Source organism: Macrotis lagotis, chromosome 7 (assembly GCF_037893015.1).
Source record: "Macrotis lagotis isolate mMagLag1 chromosome 7, bilby.v1.9.chrom.fasta, whole genome shotgun sequence".
NCBI lineage: Eukaryota > Metazoa > Chordata > Mammalia > Peramelemorphia > Peramelidae > Macrotis > Macrotis lagotis.
The window spans coordinates 147,740,582-147,751,339 of NC_133664.1; the positions used below are offsets into that span (position 1 = coordinate 147,740,582).

The window sequence follows — 10,758 nt, forward strand, 5'->3', positions numbered from 1 at the left end:
GCATCTTACCTGACCTAGGCTCCCTTCAACAATTTTCTACTGTCTTTCTCAGCTGTGATCCTTGGGCCATGTGATTACATGGATGTGCCAAATTGGGACACAGACCTCCCCTTCTAGAGTACTGAAGCCATATCTTTTCCCCTCTTCTTTTTATACATAACCTCTGTTCCTTAGAATCCTTTTCCTAGACCTCTCTCAAAAGGACAAACCCAACTCTGTTGCTCAGATGAATAAATTAGCCATGAATTGTGACATCAGTGTTTCCTCAAAGAGACAAAAAAAATGTTTGGTTTTAATTTTATCAAAGAAAAGGGCCCTTATCCAGAGGACTTCCAACTCAGTTTGAAAGTGAGATGTTCCTCCTACAATCCTGATTATACATACTACAACCTTAATGAAAAATAACATGACTTTTTCCCTCAAAAAGTTATAAAGATAATAGAGACAAACTGTGCTTTGTAAGTAAATTCATGTGACATATAAATAGAACATGATGGAGAAAAACAAAATATAAATGAAATATTTTAAAATATTTTTGAAGAAATTAAAATCAGCTTCTATAGACTGAATCAACAAAAAATCAGTGTTAAGTGGGAACTTATTATTTTTTACTATTAAAAAGCTTAATTGTATGCCTGAGAATTAGTCTTGCTGTCATTTCTCAAAGACTTTCTTTAATATTCCCTCAAAAGTGATTAATTTGGGATAGTATTATATTTTTATTACATCATCTAAAAATGCCTCTGTTATGCAAACCTATTGCTCCTAATTCTTAACTAGCAATAAAATTAATATTTTTTCTTAAAATAGCAAGGATGATTATCAATATCAAAGGCAATAATTTTGTGCTTTTATTTATATGTTATCTTTCTTCAGTAATTTTTGCAGATCACTTATTTTTATTCAACAGTAGGTCAAAATTTTCTTCTGGTTTTTAACTTATTCTTTCCTGTTATTCCAGAGTGATTTTTTAAAAAAAGTAATGGAATTAAGTGACTTGCCCAAGGTCACACAGATAGGTAATTATTAAGTGTCTGAGATTGGATTTGAACTCAGGTCCTCCTGACTCCAGGGCCAGTTCTCTATCTACTGTGCCACTTTACCTCCCCTCTCCTTTGCTTCTTCTGTAAAAAAAGAGTAATTTCTTCTGTTTTTTAATTTAAAAAATAAATGTTTCAATTTAAATTTTTATTTTGTTCCCAAATGTTCATTAACTTATTTAAATGATTTAGTAAATATAAGACAGAAACAATTATGCTTTGCATGTTATGCTTTCCATTTAACTAATATTTGTAGGAATTTTATATATTTAATATATAGTATAATGAATATTTATAAAATATTGTAATCATATACAACATTTAAGAATATGCAAAAGTTAATATAATTCTAACTAAACCTTTAAAAATATTGTGTATAAAAGTAAATCAAATGCATTAGTGAAAATATTTCATTTCCCAATACATTACATGATTTTATATAATTCAAGTGTGCAAATTTTAAAAAAATAATTACTTTGCAGTTCCTATTCTTTTTATGTTAAAGATATTTTTTGCTAAAGCATAATTCAGTCCAAATTATTAAATAATCATATATTATGGCATTTAATGATGATTTTAACTCTTTTCAACAACATATTACACTTCAACTTCCTACACATTGCTTATAGAATTTTCAGGTACCCAATCATCCCAGTCAATCTTGGAGGTATTGTCAAGCTATTTTTTTTTAAATCAAAATATCTTGCTCTACTTTAATTGTAGAAGACTCTGTCTCTCTGATACATTTACATTTACCTGAAATTTTCAATGTTTTTTAATATTCTAAAAACAACAACTTAATTCTGTTCTTGATAATGTTTACATGAAGTTCTTACTCATTTAATAATTTTTTTCAGTGATTTCACTTCTTATTGTCATTCAAATAATCCTTTTTCTTCTGGGGTTTCTATGTTTTTAAATGGACATAGTAGATCATCTAGATAAAGAAACTCTCTGGGAACTACTACACTTTAGGTATTTCTGAATTCATTTGAATAGGAATGTATATTGTCTATCTTCTAAGAAATAAATTTTGTTATTATCCTTGAACTTGGTTTTGGTTGAAGAATTTATCAAAATTCTAGGAATACTTATTTATTATTTAATCTAGAGAACCCAACATACTTTTTTAAAATGACCCAGTTTTTTCCTGGATTTTCTTTTTGATTTACATAGAGTAAATTTAGTCCTTTGCTTTTTCCACCACCTCATAATACAGAATGGTTGATGTAGATCTTCCTAATTCACAAATTCTGTATTTTTTTCATATTCTACAGACCTACTAGAATATTCAATGGAAGATTATACACACACACACATACACACACACACACACAGACACACACACACACACACACACACACACACACACACACACATATATATATATGTATATGCTTTTAATAAAGGGACTGATACATATAGAGGTATTTCTGTCCATTTGTTTAGGCATAATTGTCTTGTTTTCATCTATGCTCAATAGAATCTTCTGTTTAATTTTTGGAAAATTATGAACCTATTGAAATACTCTCTATACAATAAATTCTTACACTCCTATTTGTTTTAAAATTTGAATAAGGACATATGGAAATGCCATTTTCTTCAGCAAATCTATTAACTTCTGCATTCAGTTAAAGAACAATTAAAGGTGCCATTACTTTCTACTCTGATTTAATGCCTAAGGAGGTCTAGTTGTTCCTTCTCCAAGACCCTTGAATAGCCAGTAGGAATATAGTGGCTTCATCTGGGCTGCTAGAGACCTCATTTGAATACAATTCTAGGACAGGACAGTGTTCTCCATTTTTTTCTGGCCAAATAGACTTTCAGATTTTCTTCTGATATTTTTTTCTGTTTTTGCAAATTGTCTTATTTTTCTACTCTGTCATGTGGTTTACTCTTTAGTTAATATTTTCCACCTTTTCTTCTAAGTCATTTATTGTCCTTCTGTGTCCTTATTTTTCCAACTGGAGAGATTTAATTACCTTTTCTCACTCTTACTTCTTTCCTTCCTTCTATTGCTAAAGTCCTTATAATCAAAATAGTCTACATTAAAAAAATAATATTTTATATTCCCTCAATTGCATATAAAACAATTTCCAACATTCATTTATTTTTTAATAATCTCTCTCCTTTTTCACTGAGAGGACAAGTAATTTGATATACGTTTATACATGTGCACTCATATAAAGCATATTTCCAAGTTAACCTAATTCTAAAGAAAACACAGACAAAATAACCCAAGATAAATAAATTAAGTAAAGAAAAATATGCTTCAGTCTTCATTCAGACTTCATCAGTTGTTTGAGCATCGATTACATTTTTCATCATTAGTCTTTCAAATTGTCATATCATTTTACTGCTAAGAATAGCTAATTCATTCATAATTAATTTTCATACAATATTGCTGTTACTGTAAACAATATTCTCATGGTTCTGCTCATTTCAATTTATATCAGTCCATGTAAGTCTTTCCAGGTTTTCCAGAGAGCATCCTGTTCATTAAATCTTATATATCATAATAGCATTCCTTCATAATCAAATAAAACAACTTGCTTCATGCTACCTATATTTATTGGCATTTTTATAATTTCCAACTTTTTCTGACCAATAAAAGAACTACTAAAATATATTTTCCTTTTGTTTTTATGTCTTTTAAATATAAAACTAGTAGTGGTATTGCTTGCTCAAAGAGTTTGCATGGGCATAATTCAAATTGTTCTTCAGAATGGTTGAATCAGTATATAATTTCACAAGCAGTAGGAGCCAAGATGGCAGCATGAAGCTAACAGGCTCCTGGAGCATTTTCCTCCCCAAGGTAAATGAAGTCTATACATGGACATCAAAGTTATAGAAAGAAAAAGAAAAGATCTAAAGAAGTTTTCAACAATAAACAACAAGGAGGATCTATAGTGAAGGTCTGTCTCTTTGCAGGAAAAGGGGAAATAAAGTCAAGTGAGGCTGGAGAAGGAGAAAGCGGGAGGGAGACTTTAAGTACACTCAAGGTCCTAACAGTTTGACAATAGTATAGGTCTTGGCATCTAGATAGCAAGTCAAGTTCCCAACCTCAAACAAAGTCTGAACCCTGGGAATACTGGGGCAAAAGACAGGACTGACTTGGAAACAAACTACTGCATAGGCAGGATCTGAACTTAAAGGGGAAATTAAACCTCTGCAGAGGCAAAGCCTGGAGTACATAGGCAACATCTTTGCCAATGATGGGCCAGGGATCAGACCCCAGCCCCAGCATAAAATGCTTGGATTCAATCTCCCTATATCCCAGGAGCAGAGCTAACACAAAAAAATGAGCAAAAAAGTTAAAAAAGCACACACTACAGAAAACTGCTTTTCAGATCAAGATGATAACAATGCCATGTCATAGGAAGAAATCAGTGGAAAATTTCACACAGAAGAAGTCTTAAAATTTTCTATGAATTGGACTCAAATCCAAAAGCACAAAGAAGAGAGGAAGAAGAAAACTGGAAAAAAGAAATGAGAGACATGCAAGAAAATTATGAAAAATTGACCAAAGAAATCAATTCCTTTAAAAGTAAAAATGATCAACTGGATAAGGAAACAGAAAAGTTAATTGAAGAAAATCAAACCCTAAAAATTAGAATTGAGCAAATAGAAACCAATGAATCATGTGACTATAAGATTCCATCAAAGAAAATTAAAGACTGAAAAAAATGAAGAAAACATAAAGTACATTTTAGGAAAAGCAAACAACCTGGAAAATAGATCCAGGAGAGTTATTTCCAAATCATCCAATTACTAGAAAAACCTAGATCAAAAAAAGAACTGGACAGCATCATGCAGAAAATTATCAGGGAAAACTGTGCAAATCTGCTAGAACAAGAAGACAATAGGGCCATTAAAAGAATAAACAGATCTACTCCAGAAAGACATCCCAGGATAAAAACTCCAAGGGCTATTACAGCCAATTGCCATAACTCTCAAATAGAAGAGAAAATTCTACAAGCAGGAAAAATGACATAAAAATTAAATATAAAGGAAACCCAATTAGACTCACACAGGACTTATCAGCCTCAACAATGAAGGACCAGAGGACTTGGAATACCATATATACCATATATCAGAGGGCAAAGGACCTTGGATTACAACCAAGAATTTACTTACCTGAAAAATTCAGCATATACTGTCAGGAGGAAAGATGTATGTTCAATGAAATAAAGGACTTCCAAAATTTCTTGACAAAAAGACAAGAAATTAACAGAGAATTCATGACCTTAGGGATACAAGAAAAAGTAAATGAAACGGGAAAGGACAAAACAAAACAAATGTTAGTCAAGACCATCAAATTACTTTAGAACCTTATAAGGGAAGGTACATCTCTTATAACTCTTGAGAATTGTACTTTTCTTAGGATAACAAAAGGGTCAAGGACAATTAAAGAGTTTGGATTTAGAGGCTATGGGTATGGCTGGATCTTGTCTCCCCATTGATGAGGTCCAAGATGACAACACTATGTTTGAGACAAAAATCCCTGATGAAAAGCAAAGGTTTTTACTCTAAACTAAAGGGTCTCAGCTTCCTTTAACCTATTCTAATTCTGCTGTGCTCACAAAGGTTAATACTTTTCCTCTGATGATGGCATCAGAAGCTAGGCAGGCCTTACTCTGTGTCTCCCATAATTTGCAATCAATTGTAAAGTTCTTAAGTGAGAAAATAAAACCTTCCCAGTATTTAGAATCCTTTGAGATTCTCATAGTTAATTAAACCAAGGTTGGATTTAACCATAATTTACTTAACAAGGAGTTAAGTACATTTCATGGGGAGGGGAAGTGAGTTTCTTTAGTTAATAAAATCAAGTTTGGACTTATCCATACATTTGTTACCAAAGGATTAAATACCCTGGGGATAGGGGGATGTGTGGAAGAAAATTTGCTTGGGGGCAAGAGTTCAAATATTTCATGCAATTTTTTGGCTTTGGATGACATTTTGACTCATGAGGATTGTGTGTCCTTGGGAGATACTTGAAAAGTGGGAAAGGAAAAAATGATTATAAATTGATATAATTAAAGACTCTTGAAAAGAGTATTTCTAATGAGACAGAATGCTGCTTGGCAAACAGTCAATCAATCAATAAACCAATCTGTGATGTTACTTTGATAACACTCTGGGCTTATCAAGCAATCAATTAATCAAGCTGTGCTTGATAATACCTGACTAATATCACCTTAGTGATAAATAACACCTGGTGAAGTGGCACAAAGATTTAAATATTAGAGAGAGAAAAAAGGAGGGTATGAACAGTGAGTAAAATATAGACAATAGATTTGGACCAGAGAGGGAATAAGATACATTCCCACTTGGGTTTAAAAATATATCCTTCTCTATGGGGCGGCTAGGTGGCACAGTGGATAAATCACCGGCCCTAGAGTGAGGAGTACCTGGGTTCAAATCTGGTCTCAAACACTTAATAATAATTACCAAGCTGTTTGGCCTTGGGCAAGTCACTTAACCCCATTTGCCTTGCAAAAACCATATATATCTATATCTATATCTATCTATCTATCTATCTATCTATCTATCTATCTATCTATCTATCTATCCTGCTCTAACTGGGGTAGGGGCTGCAGGGATAAGGAAAGATAAGGGGAAAAGGGAATGATAAAAGGGAAAGTGAAGCTATAAGTGAAAATAAACTGAAAGTCAAATTTTAAAAGATAAGTTAAAGGAGAAAGGGAGTAAAACTTTGGTGAGGAGGAATAAGAGGAAAGGAAGGAGAAAAATATAAATGGGGAAAGATAGCATGGATGGAAAATACAGAATTAGAAATCTTAATTGTAAATATGAATGGGCTAAACTATCCCATAAAATGGAAATGGAAAACAGAATGGATTAAATACCAGGATTCAACAATATGTTGTTTACAAGAAATACATTTGAATCTGAGAGATACAAACAAGGTAAAGGTAAAAGGATGGAACAAATATACTATATTTCAGCTAAAGTAAAAAATATCAGTGATTGCCATCCTGTTCTCAGATAAAACTAAAGTATAAATAGATCATTAAAAGGGATAAAGAAGGGAACTATATCTTCATATAAAAGGCACAATAGATAATGAAGCTCTACCATTATTAACATATATGTCAATATCAAATTAGAAATTATGAAAATCAAGGGAGAGATTAACAAAATTGAAAGCTCGAAAAAATTCATAAAAAAGAGTTGGTTTTATGAAATTCAATAAAATAGATAAATATGCATTTAATCTGAAAATAAAGAAAGAACATAATCAAAATACCAGTAACACAATTTAAAAGGATGAACTTACCACCAATGAGGAGGAAAATTAAAGAAATAATTTGGGGTTACTTTGCCAAACTCTATGCCAATAATATTGATAACCTGAATGAAAAGGATGAATATTTACAAAAATGTAAACTGCCCAGATAAATAGATGAGGAAATAACAAAGTCCAAACTCCTTTTCAGAAAAGAAAAATTGAAGAAACATCAATAAACACCCTAAGGAAAAACTTCAGTCCAGATGGATTTACAGGTGAAATCTAACATTTAAGGAACAATTAATTCCTATTCTACATAAACTATTTTAAAAAATAAGACAAGAGGTCTCTTGAATTCACGCCTTCCCATTCACCTGTCCACCCTCCAGTCCTTTACCTACTCCCCAGCCCCATGCCCTTGCCTCTCTCCCCTTGCCCTGTCCACCTTCTGGCCTGCCAACCACACACAGACATGTCCACAACTCCCGAGAATGCATTCTTTTTCGCCGTCATGGGAGCCTCAGCCACCATGGTCTTCAGTGTTCTTGGGGCAGCTTATGACACAGCAAAAAGTGGCACTGGTATTGCAGCCATGTCAGTCATGTGACTTGAGCTGATCATGAAGTCAATCATTCCTGTCATCATGGCTGGTATCATTGCTATCTATGGTCTGGTGGTGGCCGTTCGCATCACCAACTCTGACAGAGCATCTCACCTTGTTCAACTTCCTTCAGCTGGGAGCAGGCCTCAGTGTGGGTCTGAGCAGGCTGGCAGCTGGCTTTGCCACTGGCATTGTTGGAGATGCTGGTGTTTGGGGGATGGTACAGCAGCCCAGATTATTCGGGGGGATGATCCTGATTCTGATCTTCGCTGAGGTGCTTGGCCTGTATGGCCTGATTGTGGCCATCATTTTCTCTACAAAGCAGACTCTCTTTTCTCCTTTCTTCCCAGTGCCCCACCCAACCCCAAGTCACCCCTAAGCCACAGAGTATGATGTAAAGACCTGTCTTGAACCTCCCCCCATCCTTCCCAATTTGCTCCAGAACAAATGGCCTGAGATTTGGTGTAGTTGTCCAGTTGGTAGTTGGTCTTTTAAATGCTCAATGTCTTAGTGACTCTTTTGTCTGTGTTGCACCTACCACATTGGATGGTGCCTCAACTGGACTGGCTGGGACCAAGGCCTCCTGGGGTCCACCAGGCAGCTGTGCAATCTCCCTACCCATTTACTGTTAATGAATTAGATGAATTAGAATTGTCATTTTTCTCTTCACTGGATGTTTATTTATAAAGATTTGACATGTTCATAAGGTTTATGGAGCAAGAATTTTCAATTTCCCATGCTATATGTTAATTTTAAATATAGGTAGATTATTGTACTGTGGGGTTAAATGTCAAGTGCTGAAAATTCCTTGGATGTGATAATTTGAAATTCAAGATTGCTGTAGTGTCCTGGTATGAGTAAGAATTGTATGATTCGGGAAAGTGTTGAAGATGTGTTTCCAATGGTGCTGTGTAGCATCGGCTAGGGCTCACAGTGATGTTTCCAAATAAAATTCTGACTGGAAAAAAAATAAGAGAAGAAGGAGTTTTGCCAAATTACTTCTATGACATCTAATATTGATACCTAAACCAGGAAGAACCAAACCAAACAAAGAAAATTATAAAAACAAGTTTCCTAAAGAACACTGATGTAAAAATCTTAAATAAAATTTTAGCAATGAGATCACAGCAACTTATTGCTAGGATAATACACCATGATTAGGTAGAATTTATACCAGGTATGCACGGATGACTCAATTTAAGAAAACACTCAACAAAATTGAATATATCAATAGCAAAACCAAAAATATTCATAGGATTATCTCAATAGATGCTGAAAAGACTTTGATAAAATATAATACCTATTAATATTAAAAACCACTATAAAGTTTAGGAATAAATGGAATTATCCTTAAAACACTAAATAGTATCTGTCTAAAGCCATAAGTAATATTATGTGTAATGGGGATAAACTCAGAGCATTTCCAATGAGATCAGGGGTGAAACAAGGATGCCCATTATCATCACTACCATTCAATATAGTTTTAGCATTTTTTTTTATTTTTTGCAAGGAAATGGGTTTAGGTGACTTGCCCAAGTTAACACAACTAGGGACTTATTAAGTGTTTGAAGTTGGATTTGAACTCAGGTCCTCCTGACACCAGGGCCAGTGCTTTATCCACTGAGCCACCTAACTCCCTTCAATTTAGTTTTAGAAATGCTAGCTCTCACAATAATAAAGGAAGAAGAAATTAAAGGAATCAAAATTGGCAATGAGAAAGCAAAGCTTTCACAAATTCAACAAAATAGCAGAATATAAAGTAAATTCACACAAATCATCAAAATTTCTATATATGTCTACAACAAAGTCCAAGAGCCAAAAATAGAAAGAGAAATTCCATTTCATATTTCACACTCCTTATACCAAAATGAGATCAAAATGGGTACAGGATTTACACATAAAGGACAACACCATAGAAAAGTTAATAAAGCAAGAAATACTCTATCTGATCTATGAAAAGAGGACAAATTTGTGACCAAAAAAGATATAGAGTATATCACAAACTTCAAAATGAATGATTTTGTTTATATTAAATCAAAATTTTTGCATTAATGTGATCAATGCTGCCAGAATTAGAAAGAAAACAGAAAGCTGGGAAACAATTTTCACAACTAGGAGTTCTGATAAAGTTCTCATTTTAAAAATATATAGAGAACTGCATCAAATCTGTTTTGTAAGTCATTTGCCCAATTGATAAATGGTCAAAGGATATGAATAGAAAATTTTCAAATGAAGAAATTAAAGTTATATATAATCATTTGAAAAAATACTTCAAATCATTATTGATTAGATAAATGCAACTTAAAACAACTAGGGAAAAGGGGGAAAAGGGAAAAAAGGGGAAATGATTAATGTTGGAGAAGTTGTGGTAGAATTGGGACACTAATGTATTGTTGGTGAAGTTGTGAACTGATCCAATCATTTTGAAGAACAGCATAGGACTATGTCCAAAGAGCAATAAAAATGATCATACCCTTTGGCCCAACAATCCCAATTCTCAGCCTATATCCAGAAGAAATAATAAAAATTAGCAAAATTCACACATGTTCCAAAATATTCATAGCAAATCGTTGTAGTGGCAAGTACTGGAATATTATGAAATCCGATTGTTCTATAAGAAATAATAAATAATAGGACTCTAGAGAAGCATGGAATGGATTACCAGATAAAATGCTGAGTGAAGGGAGCAGAACCAAGAAAATAATATACATATTAAGATTGTGAGATGATTAAGCCTTGATTTTTGCATTTGCTCTCCACAATTCAGAGAGCTAGGACAGCCCTATTAGATAGTCTATGGATAATACTATCCCTATTTAGAGCAAGTTAAAAACAAAGCAAAACAGAGTCTGATGAACACTATA

At 33.3% G+C, this 10,758-nt stretch overlaps 1 pseudogene; it reads left to right on the plus strand.

The window, feature by feature from the left end:
• Nucleotides 1–7,765: 7,765 nt before the first annotated feature.
• LOC141494174 (V-type proton ATPase 16 kDa proteolipid subunit c-like) lies at nt 7,766–8,273 on the plus strand (annotated as a pseudogene).
• The last annotated feature ends 2,485 nt before the right edge of the window (nt 8,274–10,758 follow it).